Source organism: Eutrigla gurnardus (assembly GCF_963514095.1).
Source record: "Eutrigla gurnardus genome assembly, chromosome: 18".
NCBI classification, from domain to species: domain Eukaryota; kingdom Metazoa; phylum Chordata; class Actinopteri; order Perciformes; family Triglidae; genus Eutrigla; species Eutrigla gurnardus.
Genome location: NC_139929.1, coordinates 18,806,009 through 18,830,207, shown reverse-complemented (window position 1 = coordinate 18,830,207; position 24,199 = coordinate 18,806,009). Strand labels below are relative to the sequence as shown.

Here is a 24,199-nt window from a genome sequence, read left to right as displayed (position 1 = left end):
TTTCTCAGTTCTCAAAAATTCTGGAGAAATTATTTGTTGTACGTTTGGACAGTTTCATTGAAAAGCATCAGTTACTAATGGATTGCCAGTATGGTTTTAGAACAAACCGATCAACTTCAATGGCTTTAATGGAATTAGTTGAAGAATTAACAAGTTCACTTGACAATAAGAAATATGCTGTAGGGGTTTTTATTGACTTGAAGAAAGCATTTGATACAATCGATCATGATATTTTATTATTTTATTGCAAAAGATGAACAGGTTTGGAATTAGAGGGGTGGGGTATGATTGGTTACGTAGCTACATTGGAAACTGGCAACAGTTTGTTCAAATGGGTGAATATAGATCAACTAGCCTAAACATTACATGTGGTGTGCCGCAAGGTTCTATATTGGGACCAAAATTATTTATTTTATATATCAATGATATTTGTAAAGTTTCCAGTATTGTGGTTGTTTTTGCCGATGACACCAATATCTTTTGTTCTGGGGAGAATTTACAGCAGCTGTTGGAAGTAGTCTCAGCAGGATTGTGTAAGCTGAAATTGTGGTTGGACACAAACAAGTTATCACTAAATCTAAAAAAAAAACAAATTCATCATTTGGCAAAAGGAAAATAAATTTAAATACACAAGTTGAGATAACGATTGATAATGTAGAATAAGAAAGGGTTTTTGAGAATCCTTTCTTGGGAGTAATCATTGACCACAGTTTCAGCTGGAAACCCCATATAAAGTATGTTCGATCAAAGTTAGCAAGAAGTATTGGAATCCTAGGTAAAGCAAGTGTGACGGAGCGCCGTCACGGTCCGTGCCCAGTGCATGGCGCATGGCGCACGGGGAGCAGCGCGTGGCGCTGAGGGACGCTGATGCTCGCACACACGCACACACACGCCACACTCGTTTCTTCCCTCTGTTCATCTCAGTTCAGTAAATGATCATGTTAACGATCCTTTTTCCTCCCAGCTCTGTGAGGAGACCATGGGTGCACACTTGGTCTCTGTTGTGCATACACTTACCTGCATCGTAACTCACCGGGGTGGGTGTGTCCTCAGTCAAACCGGGACAAAGGATTTCCTGGTGTTATATACGTCACTGGGCGGGGTTTGTGGTCATGTGACCGGCGGTGATTGTGCCGTTATTGTTTGTTTCATTTTTCATGTTTATATAAGGCATGTGGAGTTGACATTGCATCTGGTAAATCATGGAAATATATTTGGTAAAATAATGAATAACCCTGAATGGTGAAATGGTTTCTCTGATATGAGTATGTGTGATTGATAATTGTTTTCATAAGAATACCCGGCTCAGTGGGAGGAGCCTTACCTTTAAAAGAGGGCTGCTTTGGCCCAGGCCCGGTCAGTTAGTGTTGGGCTGCTGCTTTGAGCTGTTGCAGAGCTCCTTGTATGTCCTGTATGGTTTATGTTTTGCACTGGGTGAAGCAAATAAATCCACCAAAGGAAATACTTGTCGACTACGCCATCATTTATATGTCATTTGAACCTGGTTTAAGGACCCTGTGACACAAGGCATATCCTGAACCAGAAATCACTTTTCACTTTGTACTGTACTCTTATACTACCTTATTTGACTTATTGTGTGGAGGTGTGGGGAAACACTTACAAAAGCAACTTACAGACATTATGCACAAAGGAAAAAAGAGCAATACGAGTAGTTAGTAATGTAGGTTATCGTGAACAGACAAATTAACTGTTTTTAAATTTACAGACATTGAAGTTCATGGACATAGTTGATATTTAAATATCTGTTGGTTGTTTGTTAGCGTTTTGTTTGTTTAATCTTTCTTGTTTTTAGCAACAAGGTTGTAAAGTACCAAGGTTAGGCATGTATAAGCTAATTAGCTTCAGCCTAAACCTTTTTTTTTCGGTCAACCTGATGTAAATTATGTTGCATTGGTTGGTACACTGTAAACATGATCGAAATAAATAAATAAAAACAGGCCTTTCTGCATCTTCCCTGCAATAAAACAGAATTGTTGTGTTATATTCTACCCATCATGAAAATGTGGAATATTAAGAGTACTTATAACAGCATGGAGGTCTGTTATAGCAGAAGGCTCCACAAGACAGATTACACCATCAGTAACTGCTAGAAGAAGATTAGTCAGTTGATGATTACCCAGAAAAGTGCCCACCTAATGTACATTTCCTTTTTTAAACAATAGTGTGCAGGTCGCAGCTCAGACTCTGAGTCACCTTGAAATAGATTGATATCTGAGAACAGCAGCCAATTACAGAGAAGTGTAGCCTACTGCTACAAGAAAAATCAGTGTGCCAAGTTGTGTCTATGATGAATGGATTACTGAGCTAACACTAGAAAAAGGGTGTACATATATGTACATTCATCCTAAACGCCATATATGCCAGTCATTTGAATAATTTACCTCTTATGCAGGCCCTTGTGTCCTGGGGCGTGGCTGGCTCTGATGAGATCCCCCCAGAGAGGCCCTCAGCAATATGTTGCCCACTGTTCTGACTGAGGGCCATCTCTTCAGCCTCTGTGAGCGGTGGTGGTGAACCGACAACCGGTTTGCTGGCCTCCGCCTTTTTTCTGTTGGCTATACAGGAGGTCAAATTTTAACATATCCACAAAACAGACACATGCATGTCCAACAGGCATTTAGGTGTGATCTCATATAGACAATATTTAATACTGGCAGTGATGGGATGGCTGAAGATTTGACTTTGTCTTTGTTTCCCTAATTACTTAAATATCACTTCCACATGTTGAATGGAGCCACTGAATGCTGTTTAATGAGGGCAGGCTAAACAACACCACAATTGCTTGTAATTAAATGTGACCTTACCTGTTTGGACTATATCTTTATATTTCATCTTTAGTTGCTGCCAGGTCTGTTTTGAGCCGGTTAGGTTGTACCTGTGTGCTCAAACACACATAGAATATAAATGTTGAATGAGTGGAACACTCAAGACGAAACATTTCTTTTTTTTCTACAATTAATACTCAGAGTTGATTGAACTAAATCGTAAAACCTGTTCTGAAACCAAAAACTCTGAGTTTGACAGTTCAGAGTTGGTCAAGCTAGAGTTCAGGTTTTGACTCAGAGTTTGTTAAACTTGCTTTCTGAAACGGGCCCCTGCATCCATCTGGATTCTGGTGTGAAGCTGTTAACAAAGTCATCGTCATAATTGCAGGTCAACTCTACAGCTAAGCGTTAAAGTCATCTTAGTAGCTCACTGCATTGGTACTTTATGGCATTTCCTGCTGCCAGATATAAACATATAGATGAAGAAAAACAGAAATAAATAAAAAGATAAATATGTAAGGAGTTAGTAAACATAAAAAACATTATATATTGGGAAATAATTAAATATGAAAATGAACTTGGTTCATTAACGTTTTGTTTTGATTGTTTAACTCTGCAACAATTCAGTCTGGAAGAAACCTTTCTCTTCTTGAACCTGCAGTTTAGTTGTATAAGAGACAGGGTTGCCATCCAGTTCACTTAAATATTTTCCCTGTTTTATCATGAAACCAAGCCTTTTCCACCAGATGTCACTATTTATCTGTATACCTTGAAGCCACAAACATTTGGCTTCTGTGCTTCCTGAAGCTTTGCAGAGACAGCAACACCCAACATCCCAACACACCTCTCTTCATCCTCCTGTAGGTGAAGTCTGAACAGCTGAGTCTTGAGCCTTTTTCAGAAGATGGCAGTGACTCTGCTGTCCTGACATTGGTCGGGAGTTCGTTCCACCACTGAGGACCAGAACAGAAAAGAGTCTGGACTTTGCTGAGCGACATTTGTTTGATTTCAGCGATGGTGGTACCAGCCGGCCAGCTGAAGTAGAGGAGCGAAGTGCTCGCTTCGGGGCATTTGACCAGTGTTTGAAGGTAGATGGGTTCCGTTCCATTGATGGCCTTGAAGGCCAGTGCCATCATCTTGAATTAGATGCAGGCTGCTACAGGGAGCCAGTGGAGGTCACGGAGGAGGGGGTTCACATGGGAGAATTTGGGTAGACTGAAGATAAGGCGTGCTGCAGCTTTGGATACGCTGCAATGGTTTAGTCACTGCACAGGAACCTTGGATCTTTCATCGAGTTGTCGTGGTCTGCGTGTTGAAAAACGAACCTTGGATCTTTCATCGAGTTGAGACCAAAAGGGATTAAAAAAAAAGAAGATGTTCGGGGAATATATTAGGATTTAACTCAGGAACAAAGCCTTGCTGGTGAGACCAATTTCTATATGCATTGCTAAGAACTTGTTATTGAGCTGCACTTTAAAAGAACTGCTAAGGTTTCTACTTTCACTGTGGGATTGTAATAATGCAGAATACTTGTTAAACTCTGAATGAATGTGACTCCTACCATAAAGCATATACTGTACTTGTGTAGTAAAGGACAGTGGGAGGGTGGACACATTTACTTGAAGGCATTTATTTTGTGGACATGAAATTTCTTTCATACAAGACGGCATTGCTTCCCGCTTTGACCTCCACAAGGCGAGTGGCGACCTTCGTGCTACCTGTGTTTTTCAATGGCCGATGCTGATGCCGATATTGAAAGAGCAGGGCAGCCGATGGCCAATCTATAATGCCGATATCATGTTTTTGTTGTTGTCTGTTTTATGTTGCATCTCATCTGTGCAGGTGATAAAGAACCTTGAAAAAATAATTCATTCATTCAAAATTCATTAATAATTAACATAGCTGTTAATTTTCTTTTATAATACTATTCAAATTCAATTCCATATTTTTTCAATATTCAAATTTTATTTATTATTTTATTTATCTTTTGGAATATTAAAATGCTCCTAATAAGCGTACGGCACACCAAAATGTAAAATAAATCCATCAGGTCTTGAAACTCATCAATATTTAATTCTCATATATTTCTGATAAAAGTCTGACCAATGATTTTAGTCGGACCGAATAAACTGATTGGTCGAACTTCCTGCCCGTCATCCGTCGCAGCGTCGCCTACCGCGGTCACGGCTTGCGGGTCACGCGCCTCTCCAGGAGAGCGGTCTGAGAGCACGGAACGGCAAAGAACTGACAATGACGACCAAGGTGAGCCGCCACTTCCACCCAGGCTGCTCCCACAGAGAAAACTATCAGCAAAAAGAAGACTATTTCACAAAAAGCTGCACTAAAGAAAACACTCGATGAGTCGAGAGGCAGGACGCGAGTCAACATCGGTTCTGCTTTCCAGCGATGGCGGAGGCTAATGCGGCTTCATCCGGATCTCAAAAGAGATGAGATGCTCGCGGAGTTTCTGCTGGAAGAGGTACTTTTAGTTTGCTTAGTAAATGCGCAACATTACATGTGATAACGCAGCATCCAGATGCTATCAGTTATCAGTTACTATAGTTCTGTAATACTGTAATTTGTGCAAGGAAGATTAGCGCTATCTTAACGCTAGCTTTAGCATCAGCGCTAACTTCACTGGTTGTGTAAAGAAACCTGGGGTGCAGTCGAATTGTCAAAAAATAAAGTCCTAACTCCTATTCCTTGACCTCTGGGGAAAACGTCACGGGGTTAAGGAAAGGCGATAGGAGAACTCAAAAGGATTTAGGAAAAGACGGCCGCGGTGCTCAGAGAATCCGACCGGACTTTCACTAAGCTACGTCATTATAACGCGGCCGCTGATGATTGACAGCTGATGATCGGCACCGGCGACTGACGTGCGTCTGCGCTGGATAAAACTACAATAATGGACTACAAAAAGCGCATCGTCAACTTCTCCACATGTTGGTTTAATAAAAGCTCGTTCACTGACCGGCTTCAGGTCCAGCAGCTCCTCCTACCTAGAGTCCTTAAGAGAGAGAGTGGCGACAACGGAAGTTCAAAACGCCGGCCGATCACGTGGTCCATGTAGCCTCCAAAAGTTCCCGGAAGTGCTTGGCGGGCAATTGAAAAACACTAGGAAAACCACGACGATCGGTAAATAATGGTCAATAAATGCTTTGCATTGCAACATGTATATTCTTGTGTTAATTGATTTGAACTCTGTTAAGTTTATCAACTTAACTTTACTGTACAGTCGTTGAAAAGTCGTAATATTTTCTCTTTTTCTTAACTTTCAGATTTGAGTGAGGAGAAAGCTGACTAACAAAGATTTGCCCATTGACTGCACATTAGGTCTGGACTCGTAACAACATTATGATAACTGTATTCTAATATGAAATCCATGGCAAATAAATTACACTTTGATTTGAATTCACTATAAATCACTATTTCTATCACTATGTGTTAACTATTCTTCCTCATCTCAAACTTACTCTACTCAGTGAAGCACAATAAATCAGTAGCACAATAAATCACAGTCTTGTTTTTCCCAAAAGCACTTAATACCACAATAAATTCCTTAAAACAGTATGTAAAGAAGTGAAACAGATCAGCATGTTAAGCTGTTTGTGTCCTTTTCACTATGTAGTCCTTGACAGTCTTCACGATGGTGTGCTGTGCTGCGTGGGGATGCTCCAATCGCTCTGAGAGGGGTGTCCGCATGTATGGCTTCCCCAAAGACAGGGACAGGCGAAAAGCATGGGTGGTTAAAGTTGGAAGGAGCCATTTAACCACCTACAAAGACACTACTAACAAAAAAATATGCGAGGTAATCATATTCAAACAATGCATTTGCACTTTCGCACACTTTCAAATACCACACCACTGGGAAGTTTAAGATGTTTTTAATTAAAAACAGAACAGAGAACAGGAAAAACAATGCAAAAACCAAGGGAAGTTACGTTGTAAATATAACGGGGAAGAAAAAGAAAATGACAGGAAAAAACACTTGAAGGCCATCTTCCTGCTCATGGTAAGTTAAGTATAATCAGCCACTGATGTGTTACACATTTTGTCAAGTTGCCTCAGGAACTGGATGTGTTTTATGTGTGCAAAGATTTGAAACATATCTACTAAGTGTAATGTGCCATCTGATAGTGTGTATTCAACCACTATGGGATATATGCTAGACATGTTCATAGTGCCGGATACAAGTGAGTTGTTGAGTGTGAGAACTAAGGTGAAGTCACTCTGCAGGCACATTTTGAGGCTGACCAGTTTTTGAAGACCAGCAAGGGCAAGACTAGGCTGAGAGAAGATGCGATACCCACCATCTTTGTGCATCGGCCAGTAGTCAGAAAGAGGAGGGCCCCTACTCCACGATGCCCCCCTTCACCTGCAAAGACAGGGTTCTTAGCTGCAGATCACAGCTACTGTATTTTAAGTGACACAGGTAAAATGTATATCAAATCTTGATAAATATACCAATATTTCTTATTTAAAGTGAAACTCTCGCTAAATGCAACCTAGGCTTTTTTGTGAATGTATACGAGTCAAACCTTTGTGTAAAAGCATAATTACGATGAAAGAGGCCCTTTTAAGATTTACCGTATTTTCGTTTTTGGTTCAAACTCATTTTCAATGGGAGTGCTACAGACACTTTCACACTAGCATCAAATCGCTATTTTTAAAACACACGCAACACTTTCGCCGTAATTATGCTTTTGCACGAAGGTTTGACTCAAATTATACATTCACAATTCAATATTTGAAAATAAACAGTTAAATGGCTTCTACTTACACCAGATTCCAAGACTGAGGAAAGAAAGGATGAGCAGAGTGAGAGAAGGGAAAGTGAGATAGAGGAAAGAGAGGACATGGCAGATGAGGAGAGACAGGGAGAGCACACATCAGCCATGCAGAGCAGGACGCCACCGCTGACAGAATCACAGCTCCTAAAACAATTGAAACGACAAGAAAATCGAATTAAAAAAACCAGGGCAGCACTGAGAAAATTAAAGAAGGAAAATGCAGTTCTGAAGAGGACAATGAAAATTAGGGACAAAAACATCAAGAAAATTTTAACAAAAGATCAAATTGGAGCATTAAGCAGGCCAACCACAAGAGGGATGAAATGGAGCAACGATACCGTCAAGAAGGCGTTAAAACTTAGGTTTGCTGCTGGTTCCTCTGGCTACAAGGCCTTGCAGGACTTGCAGATTCCCCTGCCAGGAATTAGGACCCTGCAGAGAAGGATGCAGTCAGTTAGGTTTGAGCCTGGTATTTTGACAGAGGTGTTTGACTTCCTCAAACTGAAGGCAGATGGCTTTACAGACCTGGAGAGGGAGTGTGTGTTGACCCTGGATGAAATGGCGATAACACCAAGTGTGGAGTTACACATGCTGTCAGGAAAGCTGTATGGGGATGTGACCTTGCCGGGTCACACAGGGGTAGCAACACATGCGTGTGTGTTCATGTTGGCTGGAAACACAACACGCTGGAAGCAAGTTGTTGCATACCATTTCAGTGGCAATTCTACCAAGGGAGCAGTATACAGGCCAATCATTACTGAAATAATTCAGAGGGCAGCATCCATTGGGCTACATGTCATGAATGTCACCACTGACATGGGTAGCCCTAACCAGGCCATGTGGAAAGCCTTTGGGGTCGACCACAATAAAACATCTGTGACACATCCAGCAACACCAGACAGGCAGCTCTTCTTCATGCCTGATGTCCCACATCTGGTGAAAAATCTTAAAAGTGCCCTTATCCGTGGACAGGTGTTTTCCCTTCCTTCGGATGTAGTCCAAAAACAGAACCTCCCCTCTAACGAGGTTTCTGTGCTCCCAATTAAGGACTTGATTCAATTTCAGGAAGGAATGACATTGAAACTCGCTCCTCAGCTGACAGCTGCAGCCATTGGACCAAGTCATTTTGACAAAATGAAGGTTGGGCCAGCTCTGCATGTTTTCAGTAGGGCAACAAGTGCTGGGCTGAAATACATGGTGCAGCAAGAAAACCGCCCTGTATCCTACATGACCACAGCATGGTTCCTGGAACAAATTGACAAGTGGTTTGCTCTAATGTCATCTAGGCATCCAATTACAGCCTTGAGCAAGCTCAAGATTGATGAATATGACAGGGCCATTACCTTCCTCCAGGACACTGTCCATTTGTTCCGGGGCATGAAGATTGGGCCAAAGGGATGGTGGAAGCCTGTTCAGTCAGGGGTGATCATGGCAACCACATCAATTCTGGCCATACAGGAGGAGATGCTAGCAAGAGGACACAGGTTTGTGTTAACGTCAAGGTTCACTCAAGACTGCCTTGAAAATACATTTAGCTGTGTTAGATCAAAGAATCCTGTACCAACTCCGGTGGAATTCCACCATGCCCTCAGGCTCATATCCGTGGGGCAGTTCCTCACAACCATCAAGTCAGGCAGCTACCAGGAGGATGACAGTAGCTTCTTGGCAGACTTCCTGGACCAAGTGGAGCAAAATGACAGGAAAAAAACAACACTTAAAAGATGGCCATCCTGGAAGCAAGAGCCAAACCAAGAAAGTGAAAAAGAACAGTGGCCTAGGTTCAACATCAGCCAACCCCGGAAAAGCTGACAGTGTTTCGGGACAAAGCCAGCATCACTGCCCCTCCACCAACATAACCCCAGCCACCCTCAGTAATCCCCCACCTAACTTCACCCAACCAACAACACTAATCCTCTTCCTACCAGCACCCAATCCACATCACTCCTCCCTTACTATCCAGAACCCAGACAGCACCAGTAATGCTCCACCTACAAGCACCCAACAATCACTGCTCCTCCACCCACCAGAACAAAGCCAAGATAATTAACACTCCATTTGACTGCATCCACCTAGGCTTACAAATCCTCCACCTACCTGTACCCAGAAAATATAACTGCCCCTCCACCAACTACTAGCCCCTGCTATATCACTGCTCCTCCCCAGCCAACATCACGAATCCTCCACCTCCCTGTATCCAGCAAACACCACTGCTCTACCAACTACCAGCCCCTGCTTTATCACTGCTCCTCCCCAGCCAACATCACGAATCCTCCACCTCCCTGTATCCAGCAAACACCACTGCTCTACCAACTACCAGCCCCTGCTTTATCACTGCTCCTCCCCAGCCAACATCACGAATCCTCCACCTCCCTGTATCTGGTAAACATCACTGTTCCACCAAGTACAAATCATTAACAAGAGACATGTAACATCCTTGTCATCATCACTCCTGAGCTATAAGATATTTGGTCCTTACTCGTCAGTTCTCCTGATGTGCAGTATGCAGCATCAATGCCGTATGATTACTTGAAATTAACTACATATTCATTACAGTTACTAATATACATACTCATCAACCATGATATAAGGTGCACTTTTGCAATCTAAGACAATCCATTTCAGTTGCTCTGCCATACATTTTTCATTTATCAAACTTATACATTTCTAGTTTTAGCTGGCATTTTCAAAAGGTGATCATTCTGGTTGTTGTTTATTATGGGAGTCATAGTAGATGCTGCTGTGCTGGGGTGCATTATATTCATCAGTGTTCCTGATATTTTCCCCTCTCCATTAAAATACTATAAGGAAAAATATAAGCAACAATTGTTGAGATAATGCAGTCCAGCACAGCACCACAACCTACAATAACATACATACATACAGAATGAACATACAGAATGAACACCTCTGATTATGTCAACAAAAACTGAACATGTATAAGATTTATAAAAGCAGAATTTATGGCACAGCTGTTGTACTGCACTGCACGATGTTGCACAGGTGTATCAAATAATATGACTAACAGCAATAGTTATGTTTAGTATTATTCCTTTAGTAATATTGCAAGGCAATACCCATCTAGTATAATTTATAATGCCTGACTATTGTGTTTTCAGTCTCACTGTGGTCCACTCAGTACTCCTGGCCTGCAGCATCACTGACGCTCCACTACAAAGTGCTCCTACTGTAGGTTCCCAAATATACGCAAGATGATATCACCTGTTAGGGACATTTGTTTAGTATGACTGCTTGAAAAACATTGCATTATGTCTTTTCAGTCTCACCACTGTCTGCTCAGCACTCCTGGCCTGCAGCATGCAAAATTAAGTTATGAAGAGGCATCACTGCTTCTTGACCACACAGCACCAAGTGCAGGTAACTGATATACACTGATATAGTAGATATATCGACATACACATACATGTATGAAGAGACTGCTATGGTGATCATTCGCTGTGCATGCAGGCCCCCCCCACACCCCTGGCAAATAAATAGTGGGGGTTACTTTTCCAAAATGTGTACATACAGGTCAAAATCAACTGGAACCTAACTAAATAAACTGGTAAACAGTGGCTACTTGTAGTTTATTCTTACCTTAACTCCAAACGCTTAATTTCTCCTCGCTTTTCCCTTTGCCTTTTCCTCTGCTCGACTGCTCTGAACTAATTAATCAATTAGGGACAGCTGCAGCTAATCGTGGCGAAGGATTGAGTGGAGAGGAAAGCTGCGTGCACAATGAATGATCACGTCAGGAGTCAACATAATACAGTCTCCACAATATTCACAAGGAGAATTAGTAACATGATACATATGCATGAAAAATATAACCATGCCGGTATAAACCCAGTTTGTGTTCTCACCGTCCAAAATCACAACAGTAGACACACCAGCTTTATAATATACACTATACTCCTATCAGCTTTTTGAAAAAAAAAAAAAAAATCAAGTTGCCCAATACAGACACGGTAATTATATTAACACAACCAGAATCACCCCGGTTTTTTTTTTATTATTATTATTTGCAAGAAAGTTTACCACCATCAGGATCGGCGGATGCAGCACAGTTTGAATTTAATATTCAAATGTGAACTTTTTCACCCCGCACTCAAACCTATATATATATAGCCTCAATTATATTAAATTGATGTTTATCTACAATCACACTCCCTGCACATTAAGCTGGCTATTGGTATAAATTGACAGTGTTCGATTAAGTTATATTTAGTGAACAGAATTTACATGTGTCCGCCTGTTGCATGTGTTGCTATCGTTATCCAGCGTGCTAGCTTAAACTTTTATCCGTTAATATTCTCTAATCTTCTAATCTAGACGGGGACAATCCGCCAACATATTTAATATAGCTAATTACTCATGTCAATTTAATTCCAATGAACTACTGATGTGAAAATGTCATTCTTTAAACATTTTACCTTGATCAAGTGTTGCTCCGACCGTGTGCTCCATAAGAATTACGTTGGGCGGAAGTTAGCTTTTGCTAACTTCCGGGAACTTTTGAGGGTCTCCATGCTCCGCCATTGCTGTGAAAAAAATTAACCATTGCAGTAAACGTAGGTGGCGCCACTCTCTCTCTTAAGGACTCTACTCCTACCTAAATGTTGCTCTCGCAGAGAATTGTGGGTCGGCGTAATCTCCTTTCCTTTCGTATAGGAAGGTCTGTTGCATCCTATGCTAAAGGAGCTCTGCAAGGAAGAATTGGAGCTCCGCTCCTTTGCATTTAGAGAATCCGAACGGCTCTTATCATGGCGGCCACTTGTTTACTTCCGGGTCACTTCTTCAGTTAGGAACCTCCCTAAGCAAAATAGTCTATTCGACTGCATCCTGGCTGTGTCAAGTCAATTTGTTTACACTACCGGCGATGTAGCTTCAGTGTTAGCATAAGCGCTAACGTAGTAGTTGTGTAAACAAACTGACTTGTTACAGCCTGGTTTGTTTACACTACCAATGACGTGTTAATTGTGAAGTTGTCATTAACCCCGTTCTAGTATTAAAACTCCGGGCTTGCGTTTGACTTTGTTGGTCGTTCAGTAACCAGAGCAAGTTCAGAACATTGCTTCTCCGGCTAATAGATAATGCTGGCTAGATGACATCTGTAAATAAGAGCGATCTGTCTTTGCTTGTGACTTTTTCCATTCTTGGGCAGAAGTACTGTTTACCAGTACTGAACTTTACATTGTAAGAACCCATCCATGGTGTGTGTGTGTGTGTGTGTGTGTGTGTGTTTTACAGTTATAAAAAAACAACTGCAACTCCAGTAAGGCTTGGATTTACTAGGCCTCCTCCAACCACCCTTGCAGACTCTATCTCACAACGGTCAGCACATATTTATATATACAATCTGCAATCTGAGTTTATAATTTACGTCCTGAGTCACATTTCTCTTTTCTTTTACTCGTTGTCAAGGTAAAGCAGTATCGTATCGGACATCGTATCTGCCAAAACCCCAGCGCAGGCATCGAGCAGGGCAGCGTTGGGCGTACAGCCAGCTCAGTGGCCGACCCAGGTACCAAGCAGGTCTGGTGCTCTGTGGAGGTGTAGAGCACTTATAACAAGGACCATAGTGGACCATGAAGAGTTGATGCCATAACCTGCCCTGCGATGTCCTGTCTCTGATGTCATGTGATGTCCTATGCTGAGCTGTTATGTCCCGTACAAACAGGACAAATAAGTTAAGTAAGAATGTTCCTCCTAGTGGATTCTAGTCGGGGTTCATTCAACAGGTAATAGTGTCCTCTGGACCTGATGGTCCACCAGCAACACAACCTCCCTGTGGTGGACTTGAAGGATCAAAAGGTGAGTTGGACAGCTACACAATGTATGATTTGTATTCTTTATGCACCTGGCCTTGAAACTAATTACATTAATGTTGTATGCAGCATCCATTTGATTGTTTCAGCACTGCCTTGGACCCGAATTGGCAAAAAGACCCAGAGGAACCCCAGGACCATCAGGACCCCCAGGACCCTCAGGACCCTCAGGACCCCCAGGACCCTCAGGACCCCCAGGACCAGACCAGAGAGACGAGGGAAGCAATGACTTGATACTGACATGGAAGAACCAGGTAAGGAATAACTGTATTATGCTGCTATTATGATTATGATTATTATTATTATGCTTGATCTAATACCTTTACCTTTGTTTTCTTCATGAAGTCAATTTAATAAATCAATGAAATGTGTTTTTTCATTCATAAAGAAGCCAAAGGATGAGAAAGATGAGGGAAGCGACGTGTCCACAGAGAACCTGGACGAGCACAGCGAGGCATCAAAGTATGTGAACTTGATTATGTTGCAGTGACTTTATGTAAGCACACGTCTTTAAAATGTCTCTCTAGATACTGTAAGTTTCCTCCAGAATATTCTAGCGTTGCTCCCCACTGCTGCTCTAAGTCTGGTGTTTTCTGTTCTTCTTGTCCTTTCTCTTCAGGTCCATCAGGTCCAGTTCTATGAAGTCTGTCTGTCTCCTCACCAGCAGCAAAGCAGCAGAGCGTCTAAGCTCCAGAGAAGATGCTCTCCTCCAGAGACGTGTCCAGACTTCTGCTTATGCTACGTCACGTCACATTGTAGCACATGTTCACCTTTGTCATGTTTGTTTTCTTGTTCCAGCTGACCAGTTGGCAGAGAGCATTCTGGGAAGTGCCAGCTGAAAGAGACATCTCCAGCATCTACAGAATATCATCAGACCACCAAAACAGTTCCTCCAATAAAAAGTCAATAGTCTGTCTACGTTTACGATTGGTCTCTGTCTTTAATGTTGGATGTAAGAAATGATAGAAGCTGAAAACATGGAGTGGACTCAAACGTGTAAAATCATTGTTCTCAGTCACTTTGCTGCAGTTTTCAAATTCAAATAGTTTCACATCACATCATCATGGAATCAGTCTTGGACCTCTGGAGTAACTTCTATATATAAACAACCTTATAACTTATTCTAAACATACATCCTACAGATGTCATAAAGCCCTCAGATAACTTCAGATAGCAGGGAAACAGCACCACCTTGTGGTCGGCGTGTGTTGTTATAGGTCCAACCAGAAGCCTCCGTAAACACTGTTGTTACGGTGTGTTACCTTTCCAGCTTATCGGCCCTGAACCCTAGTTGGGAGCACGCTGTGGATGCTAACGTGACCTTTGCTCGTTCAGCTGGTGACCCGCATTTCTAGTGTCCGGGTGACACGACCAGAAGAATGACAGGAGAGATCCTTCACCGTCCAACCAGAGGCTTTCATTGAGTCGTCTACAAGAGGACAGGAACACTGCAGTCTTGTGAGGCTGTAATCTTGAGCTCATCTAATACACTTCTGCTGGCTAACAACACTCATCTGTACATCAACTTCACCGGCTGCAGCGAGGGAGCAGCGGCTTCTCACATCCACACACATCCACGGGGACTACACTTCCCATCACACCTCACCTCACATACGCAGGTTACCCATAAGACCGGCAACACTATAGTGTTGCAAATTCAGAAGTGTTAATTCAACTCCTAGGGAGTTAAATTCAACACTTTAAAAGTGTCTATATTGGTCCACACTAGATCGAGTTAAAATAACACTTTTGATAGTGTTAAACATGACAAAGTTGAAACAACACTCAATAGTTGAAATTTAACACTCACCAGTGTAGAATTTTCCTAACACTAGTGTGTAGTGTCAAAAATTAACACTATCATTGTGTTGTTTTAACACTGAATAAGATTCAGATTATATTAACACTATTGATAGTGTTAAATCTACTACTACTACTACTAATAATAATAATAATAATAATAATAATAATATAATTTACAAAGAAAACCACACAAGTTGCAGTTTGAATCTGTATTTATTTCAAACAAGCTCACCACATAAAAACAGCACTGGCTTTGCAATAACCAACAATGACCAACACAGGTCACACGATATGACAATGTGGCACAATATAATATTTTTCACACATCTCATTAGAAAACTGTTTGTCATAGGGTCTGTAATAAATCAACTCCTTAACTGGAAAAACAGAAAGTGAATCTGCGCTCTCACTGATACAGTATGCATTGAAATGATCATCAAAATAAAGAGTGTCCACTCTGCATGTCAAAATAAATGCTTGCTCATTATGTACAAGAATGTTTGTGATCTTTCTGAAAACAGGATCTTCCATATTTGTTCCAGTGCAAACAAACATACCAATCTGATATTCTGTTCCATAGTTCTTCACCCAATTAGTGGTTGACACTTCACAGTATGCATTTACATTAAATACAGAACTTAACCTAAGGGATTTGCTGTCTCAAACTCATCAAAATAGAGTTGAATTTGTAGAGCATGTTTGTTCTGGGTAAACAAAACGCTATTCTTGAAGTATGAACCATCACATATGTCTTTATAAACTCCTTCTTCTTGATGCTTGGCTTGCAAGAAACTTTCACACAATTCAGTGTTCTTGAACATAGACGTAAGAGTTCCCAGGATGGGTGTATACACAAATGTATCAGTTACAGGGACCTGACTGTAAGTTCCTGTTGTGTGATCCCTGCGAACATCAAACCGCACTCCAAGAACATATTCAACAGGTTCAACAATTTCCCACTTTTCCTCAAAGAACTTCTGTCGTTTCACTCGTGTTCAAAGTTGAGAACGGATTTTCTAGTTGATCAAAACACTTTTCCACCTTCTTTTCAAAATCTGTGCCTTGAATTTCTGGAGTACAGCTGAGAACTGCCTCTCTTGCTTGCGTATGAATGTCATTTACAAGATCCTCCATGGACCCCACCATTGCTTGGACTGTGCTCTCAGCAACACCAGATGCTTGCAACTGTACTACAACAGAAGCACACATGTTTAACACAAGATTATTGTCAACAGAGAGCTCGGTAGTTGTTGGAGAGTCTGTAACTGCCTGTGAAGTTGAGGGCTCACTAACTTCATTCTGAGTGTCCACATTGTCATCAGTATTAGTCAAAGCAACATCTCTATGTAAATGAACAAGATGCTTCTTGAAACCTGAATAGGTGCAAAACGATAAACAACATCCCGGCTAGGGTTGTCACAAGAACCGATACTTCGGTACCAATTCGATGCCGACACGAAAAAAATAATTCGATACTTGCTTCTTTCTGGTATCGTCAGAACCGAATATACAACTTTTCACTCGGCGAGCCGTGTCGATTCTTGGCGGAACTGACGGGGGCAGTATACGCGTGTGAGCAGCACAGAGCAGTAAGCGGCGCTGAAGAAGAAAACTTGCCGTCTTCGAAAAAAATGGCTTCAGCAGGTGGGAGCGAAAGCACAACACGTCGGCTCGTCGACATGACAGGTGCGAAGAGTCGCGTGTGGAAATATTTTGCGTTCGAGGCGGATGAATCCGGAGCAATTCTTGATTCAAACAAGCCGACATGCAAAAAGTGCCTCAGAAGTTTTCAGACCAAAGGAGGAAGCACGTCAAACCTGGCTATAGGCCACTGCTGTTCTTTTTTTAATGTAAAATAGTTGACTATTGTTGTTATTTATGACCATATTTATAAGCACAGTATTGTTTGTTTTTATACTGAATGGCTATAGGTCTGTTGGCAGCTGGTACTGCAATTTAAATTCTGTGCAAAAAGATCTTAAAGCACAGTGGTGTTAAATACTTGACAGTTTGAAGCAGTTTTCAATAAATTAATGAATTTAAAAGTACATGGGTCCTGTTGTTTTTTTTTTTTAAATTGTGGTATCGAATTAGTATCGAGAATCGTGGAAATTCACAGGTATTGGTATCGACTACTGAAATTCTGGTATCGTGACAACCCTAATCCCGGCTGTCCACATTTTAAACGTTATGTCTTTCCAGGATATAGACCGTGCTGGAGTCTTAAATGCTGACAAAGCAATGCAGAACTTTTGTGGTGTGCCTTACAGACATAACAAAGAAACATATTTGCATCCAGCGTCGTGCAAAAATCTCGCTCTGACCTCCTTGACTCTGGGACTTTCCTTGGCACTTCCCACATCAATGTTAAAAACTGTGGTTTGGATGAATGTATAGAAGTTGAAGAAGGATTCGTGGTAGTTGACACTGAAGATGAAGTGTGCTTTGAAGAGCTCGTCGAAAGCTGCCAAGGATGTCTGTGCCTTGCAAGGGATGGCCTTGTGGTCAATGATGATGTAGTATCTTTGGATGCTGTTCTTCTTTTGACCCACACACAGGAGGAAGGGCTGACCCGGCGCCACACCAGCAAGGAAGGTTTCGACACTGGCTCCATTCTTTAACAAAATGTAAACAAGAATTATGAGAAAATCATGAAATAAACTGTGAAATATGACTGAAGGCACAAGTGGAAGTTTGCATAATTATGTCCACATGTCTCCACGAGTTGATGACAATAGGAGTTTTTTTTTTTTATTAATTAATTGGTCAGTTATTGTTATCTGTTAAAGGAAAGGTTGATTCGTTAATCATGTTATCTGCAGCCTTTCCAAAATGGAGATGGCGTACCAGTGTTTTTGTAAATTAATAATTGTTAACCTAAAAACAATCACAAGATTAGTCGAACAGCCCTACATAAGTACATTACTATTTGCATACCTGCAAATATCGAACAACATGGTCTTCAGCTTGACATGCGCTGATTTTTGGACTCTTTTTGTGGCCTTTGGACGTGGGCGGCAGCAAGTGAACCAACAGTAGAATGCTTGATAAGTCACTGTCCCAGCCTAGGGGAAAAACAGGAGAAAATGTCTGACACATTCACATCATATCATTTTAAAGAGAAGAAACTAACCAGACCCACCTGAGTCGTGCTGCGCAGACAAGAGGTCTTCAATGTGTTCATTAGAAGTCAGTTTTTTGCAGTCTGTCAGGATCCTAGGTTTGAAAAAAGTAGGCCATTTTGCCAAAAATCTGCCCGACACTTCCTCTCCAAACATCATGGTGAAATCCTGGTCAATCTACAAAAGAACACACATTTTTATACTTATGCAACTTAAAAGTTTATACATTGAGTGACAATTCACTAAATATAAAGAAGTTGTCTTTCTTACCAAGCCAGTGATGTCGAGGAATCGTGGGAAGACATCCAAAACTGTCGAAGAGCACTGCTGATCTTGAACCAGTGTTTGGCGGTACTGAAAAGTAGCCCTCATCTTCTCTTTGATTGCCGATTCATCAGTTGAATGTTTCAAAAAGGATATTGCTTCATGACACTGCTCACCAAGCAGCTGCTTATCTGTGCTGAGAACCTCCCTCTTTCTCTTTGGACTATCCTGGTAGGGTGTGCTGGTGGAAGATCTCCGGGACTGAGCTGCAGTGTTGCGCTGAACAGTCTTTATCCTCCAGGCCAAGTACCCGGATCCACTCTGTGGGTCATAGAAGTGTTCCTGTAATATTAAAAACATTCAATTGTAGAGTAAGTTCAGACCATATTACTACTCCATAAATTGCTATACAAGCTATTCATTTATATACTTACATATCCATTGTCTGAGTATGGATCTCTGAGGCTGGGAAATAGAGAGATGATGCCCAAAGCATATTTACTTCGCACAGACACAGGCGGGCTCCTCCTGAAAGATCAACATGACATTACTACAATTCCTTCAGTGCTTACAAGTTTTACTGTTGTAGCTTCACTGAGTTTTAGTCTCTCTCAAACACTTTGTTTTTGTATCATGTTTTAGCCATTTAGTATTTATCTCTTTCATAGGAGAAAATAAATAATAAGTTGCTTTACTAATATGCATTACGCAATGTCCTAAAATAAGTGTTCTGTTAAAAAAAAATTGCATTGAGTGAAGTATAAAAATGAACAATGAAGTCTTACCCATGAATTTCAACCATGTCAGCCACAAGAAGGTTCACCAACTGTCTCCTTGTGCTATCCATCAATGTTTTCATTTTATCATATTCATCCAAAATAATCTGTCCACCCGGTTTAGCCTTTAGAGCATCTCTCACCATCTAAAAGATAAAGCAAATTAGCAATCACCATCATTAGAGCTGCAACAATTAATCTAACAATAATCAATTATTAAATTAATCATTGTGTCGGACTTTAGTCTGTAGCTCTCGCTTCCCGGCTTCATCGCCTCTACCTCCCTCCGCGCATTTAACTTCCGGTAGTGGCCGGCCCGGCCGGAAGTCAAAGCACTGTTGCTAACGCAAGTCAAAATAGTTTTGGCTCACTGAAAGATGACTACAAAAATGGACGTGTCTGTCCTTTTGGTTGTTTAACACGGCCGAAAATCATCATCTATTAATGGCGTTCCCGCTCCTGCCCGCTCCCGTTGATTTTTATTCCCATCCCGTCCCAATCACGGGATTAATAAAACTTTGACTCCCGAAAAATGTCATGCTCTAGTCTGTTTCTCCAGGAAGCCTAACTTACAGCAGCAACATGCTAACTTAACTTGCCCGACTCACAAAGCTAGTCTGACTTTTAGCATTAGCAGCAGTCTTTGGGCAGGCAGGAGCTCAACCCCCAGGCCCAGCCCCGGCTCTCTAAGTTACTCTATCGCCTGGCATTTTCATCGAGACGAGACCATAGCTAATTAATTACCGTACGCGCACGGAACGACAGATTTTTCCCGACAGAAATCAGTTAGCCTCGTGCGCGTGCTAACGCTACGTCATTTTAGCTAACTTAGCTTTTTCCCTCTCACAAGAAATGTGTTGTTATATACCGTGTTATCCGGACGTGTAGCCTATACTTACGCTAAGCAAATTGTGTACATTCATCAACACTGATGTGCAAAAGGAACATTAATGCACCCTTGAAAAAATATAAAACAGCCGCCATGCTAACCTTAACATGGGACTTAGCCTACCTTGTTAGAGCTATAACGTTAGACAGGACATTCAACACATATAACATTAAAATACTACTGCTTACAAAGTATTATTAAATGGGCATGACGCCTTTCATTTACTTACAGAAAGATACTCCGTGGAGTCTGGAGGTGAAAAGAAAGTCGTCCTCTGCCGACCCGCTCGAGCCTCGAGTCTGACTCCGAGTCGTCCCGCTCTTTAGACAAACACGTCACAGGTCCGTTGGAATTCTGGGAGTAACACTGTTTAAGTGTTGATTTTAAAATGAACACTTAACAGTGTTGTTTGGATTTAACTCCCTGGATTAACACCAACTCTTTTGAGGAATTAACTCTCAAATAGTTGAATTAAACTAAGCAAGTGTTGAATTAACACTGTATTTTTAACATACAACACCAACACTGGAAATGTAACACTTTTGATTTTGCTGTGTACCCCCACCCTGGATGATAATTAAACCCCTAATATCACTCCAGCATTATATTATATAAATATTCCCCATGAAACCACATTTCCCACAGTCTATGAAGGGGTCCTCTCCCAGTGAGAGAACTTGAAGGCGAGGATGGGTAAAGGAATATCCAACAGAAGTCCATTGAACACACCTAGCTGTAGCTGAGTGTCCATAACATACTAATGCAGACTGAAAGTTCCATACTGCTAATGCAGCGTTTAGCTGTGGCGTCGTGTGACATCACCCTGTGGTTCTCTCTTGTTGTGATTTGCTTTTTAACAATCCTCATCACTATCTTTGTCATCCTTAGCTTTGTTTGCAGAAGTCTTTTCTGTGGGCTCCTCCAGTGAAGACTCTCCATCATCTGAACTCTCATTGATAAAAGAATGTCCACCAGATCCGGAGGGACGGTTGTAGTGTGAGAAGGTGATGGAGCTCGGTTTGTGCTTCACCATGCGTAGGAGATCCAGGACTTTCGGCCCGAAATCAAGAACAGTTGCGAGGATAGTGAGTAGAGGACTGGAGTCCAGATTGAGAATAGGGCACAGACCCTTTGCTTCATGAACCTGTGGATTTGGGTCCACGTGTGCTCTGCTGAGAATGAATGTCCAGGCTCCTGCAAGCACACAGCTTCCCGCTTGTGAATGTCTTCATCCAGTTCCCAGAGTGAGCTTCAGGGAGACAATGATTCCCTCTGTCTGGTCTTTGGAGAACTCGCTCATTCAGGGCTTGTTGTAACGTGGACTTTGATAAAGCATCCTCGGGTGCAGGGTGTGTCGGAGGGGGAGAGGTTTGCACTCAGAGCCCCCTCTATGTCTAGATTAAGGTGGTCCAGTTTCCTTATCAGCTGGTTCATTGACTCCGACCAGGAAGACTTGACCTGCAGAGACTCCTTCTTACTGCTGGTCTCCTCCTCCATGTCATAACCATACCTCCTGGTCGTGCGATTGATTTCTGTACTCACAGTATCTCTCCTCCTCTGTTTGTCTTTGCCTGTGTTCCTTTGTCTGCCATTGACAAGATATTCTCCACTCTGAGGCAGCTCTGGGAACACATCATCGTCGTCATCTTCTTCGTGGATGATTTTGTTGTTGTGGAGGACTTTTCCAAAGGCTCTGCAATGTTGGAGGAGTCACATGCTGTAATTCACAGATGAGGAAAAGTGCCATCACTAGTTAGTGATAGTAACACACATGCTTCTTCTCTCAAACTCCAACCATGCAACCTGAAAGGGTGCCATGGCTTCATTGTTGGACAGAGAACGTCTCCTACGTCACCACAACTGTCACACCTTCTTGACGTGTATTGAAGCTCGGAGTGCGGGCAGAACCCAATCTGCACTCCTCCCCTCGCACCGGGGTGTTAGGTTGTGGTGATGCGATTGACTACTCACTGTCGGTGGTGACACAGCTGTCACTTGTTGGAGCTTGGCATGCTACTGGTGGAGGAAGGTGTTATTTCATCCTTGCCTCTTAGTTGAACCAGTGACAGGATCTTCTCCCTCCGGACTTGGAATGTGTTTGCATTGAATGCATTTTTGTGGTCAGGAGAACTTGGAAGGGATCCGTGTAGTGTCTTTGCTTCCAGGGTTTTCTCCTGTGATTTTTGATGATCACCCAGTCTTCAGGTGATGCTGGAATGCACTAGGTGGTGATGGAAGTGCAGCTTTCACCTGAGCATGAAGGCCATTTCCATCAACGAGCAGATTGATGAGATGTTTTCTCCATCCATCCATCGTCTACCGCTTATCCTGTATTCAGGATTACGCCGGGCTGGAGCCGATCCAGGCTGTAATTGGGCATCGGAAACTACTCAACCTACTAATTATACTACAATGAACTACTAAATGAAAAATTCCCATCACATCCATAACATACTAATGCAGACTGAAAGTTCCATACTGCTGATGCAGCGTTTAGCTGTGGCGTCGTGTGACATCACCCTGTGGTTTTCTCTTGTTGTGATTTGCTTTTTAATCGATAGAGGATCAGTCCATCACCCCCCTGTATGTGGAGCGTAAAGCCAATGAGTGAATCTGCATTAGTGGAAGATGATTTGATGTCCTGTCACAGTGTCGGAAAAATACATGACGACAATACAAGAACATGAAAATACATTATGAGAATATGAGAAAAAAAACATGAAATGTGTCTGTTTCGGAATGCCCAAGCACACGCACGCACACACGCAAGAACGCACGTGCTGATTGTCGTGGAGACAGAACGCAACAGAACGTCAGAGCAGGTATAAAAGGGCTGTCGGCCATTTTGTGTTCTCTTTTAGCACTTGGACTTGACGCACTTGGCAAAACTGTAGAGTTGACCCAAACTGTAGAGAGATTCAAACTGCACGAAGACCCCAAAACAGTACAGAGTTTTACACCGGACCAGGGACTTCCCTGAACTCTCCCGCGACCTCTCCCCCCTCAGTTTCTTCCCTGAACTCTCCCCCGACCTCTCCCCCCTGCCACAAGAGGACCCCATGACTCCTGTAGCTCCTGATCCTCCGACAAAGATCACCCTAAGTAGACCCTTAGCTAGTTCCCCTGTGACAGCCTCAGCCCCTAGCTCGTCACCTGTTGCCTCCACCTCAAACCCCCCGGGAAGTCTTGATGCATTTAGGCTGCTCTCAACGGGCCAAGAGCAGAAGTGGGTTAGGAACTTGCGGGCCCTTACGCTAGAGAGGAACAGAAAGCGTAGCGGTCGCGGGCTTAAGAGAGCTGCTGGAGAGCTGGGAGGCAGCCCTCCAAAGAAGCGCTGATAAGGCGTTTTTTAACAATATCGTGTTTTATGGTTTAATATACTAGGATGTAGTGTTTGTTTTTCTCTGTAGTGTTGTAGTGTTTCGTTTCTCTGTAGTGTTGTAGTGTTTCGTTTCTATACGTTGATGCATTGTTAGTTTTTGTGTAACGCCTGTAATGTCCTGTCCTGTCCCATCCTGTCCTGTAATGTCCCGTCCTGTTCAGTCCTGTCCTGTAATGTCCCGTCCTGTGATATCTTGTCCCGTCCTGTAATGTCTTGTCCTATTCTGTCCCGTCCTGTTCTGTCCCATGATGTCATGTCCTGTTCTGTCCCGTCCTGTGATGTCCCGTCCCGTCCTGTTCTGTCCTGTGAGGTTCTGTCTTGTGATATCCTGCCCTATCATGTGATTTCCTGTCCTGTGATGTCCTTTTCAGTCTTGTGATGTCCTGCCGTGTTGTGTGAAGTCCTGTCCTGTGATGTCCTGTTCTGTCCTGTCTTGTGATGTCCTGCCCTGTCGTGTGATGTCCTGTCCTGTCCTGTGATGTCCTCTCCTGTCCTGTGATGTCCTGCGCTGTCCTGTCTTGTCCTGTTCTGGACATCACAGGCCATTACTGGACAGGGCAGG

The 24,199-nt window shown here is 42.4% G+C and overlaps 3 long non-coding RNA genes across 5 annotated transcripts in view; all 3 read right to left on the bottom strand.

Moving 5' to 3' along the window:
- The window catches only part of LOC311028995, a 386,496-nt gene that overhangs the window by 44,170 nt on the left and 318,127 nt on the right, over window positions 1–24,199 (bottom strand). The window lies entirely within an intron of this gene.
- Window positions 6,825–9,270, bottom strand: LOC311028830. 3 transcript variants are annotated; one of them, XR_014598798.1, is made up of 5 exons: window positions 9,138–9,270; window positions 8,920–9,043; window positions 7,915–8,008; window positions 7,567–7,720; window positions 6,825–7,161 (listed from the first exon to the last, which is right to left on the bottom strand). It is a non-coding gene; the product is annotated as an uncharacterized lncRNA (long non-coding RNA). The 3 variants fall into 3 exon arrangements; XR_014598797.1 differs by having other exon boundaries at window positions 7,567–8,008; XR_014598799.1 differs by lacking the exons at window positions 8,920–9,043; window positions 9,138–9,270 and adding an exon at window positions 8,102–8,627 and having other exon boundaries at window positions 7,567–8,008.
- LOC311029145 lies at window positions 18,830–19,499 on the bottom strand. The gene is made up of 3 exons (XR_014598859.1): window positions 19,376–19,499; window positions 19,025–19,118; window positions 18,830–18,932 (listed from the first exon to the last, which is right to left on the bottom strand). It is a non-coding gene; the product is annotated as an uncharacterized lncRNA (long non-coding RNA).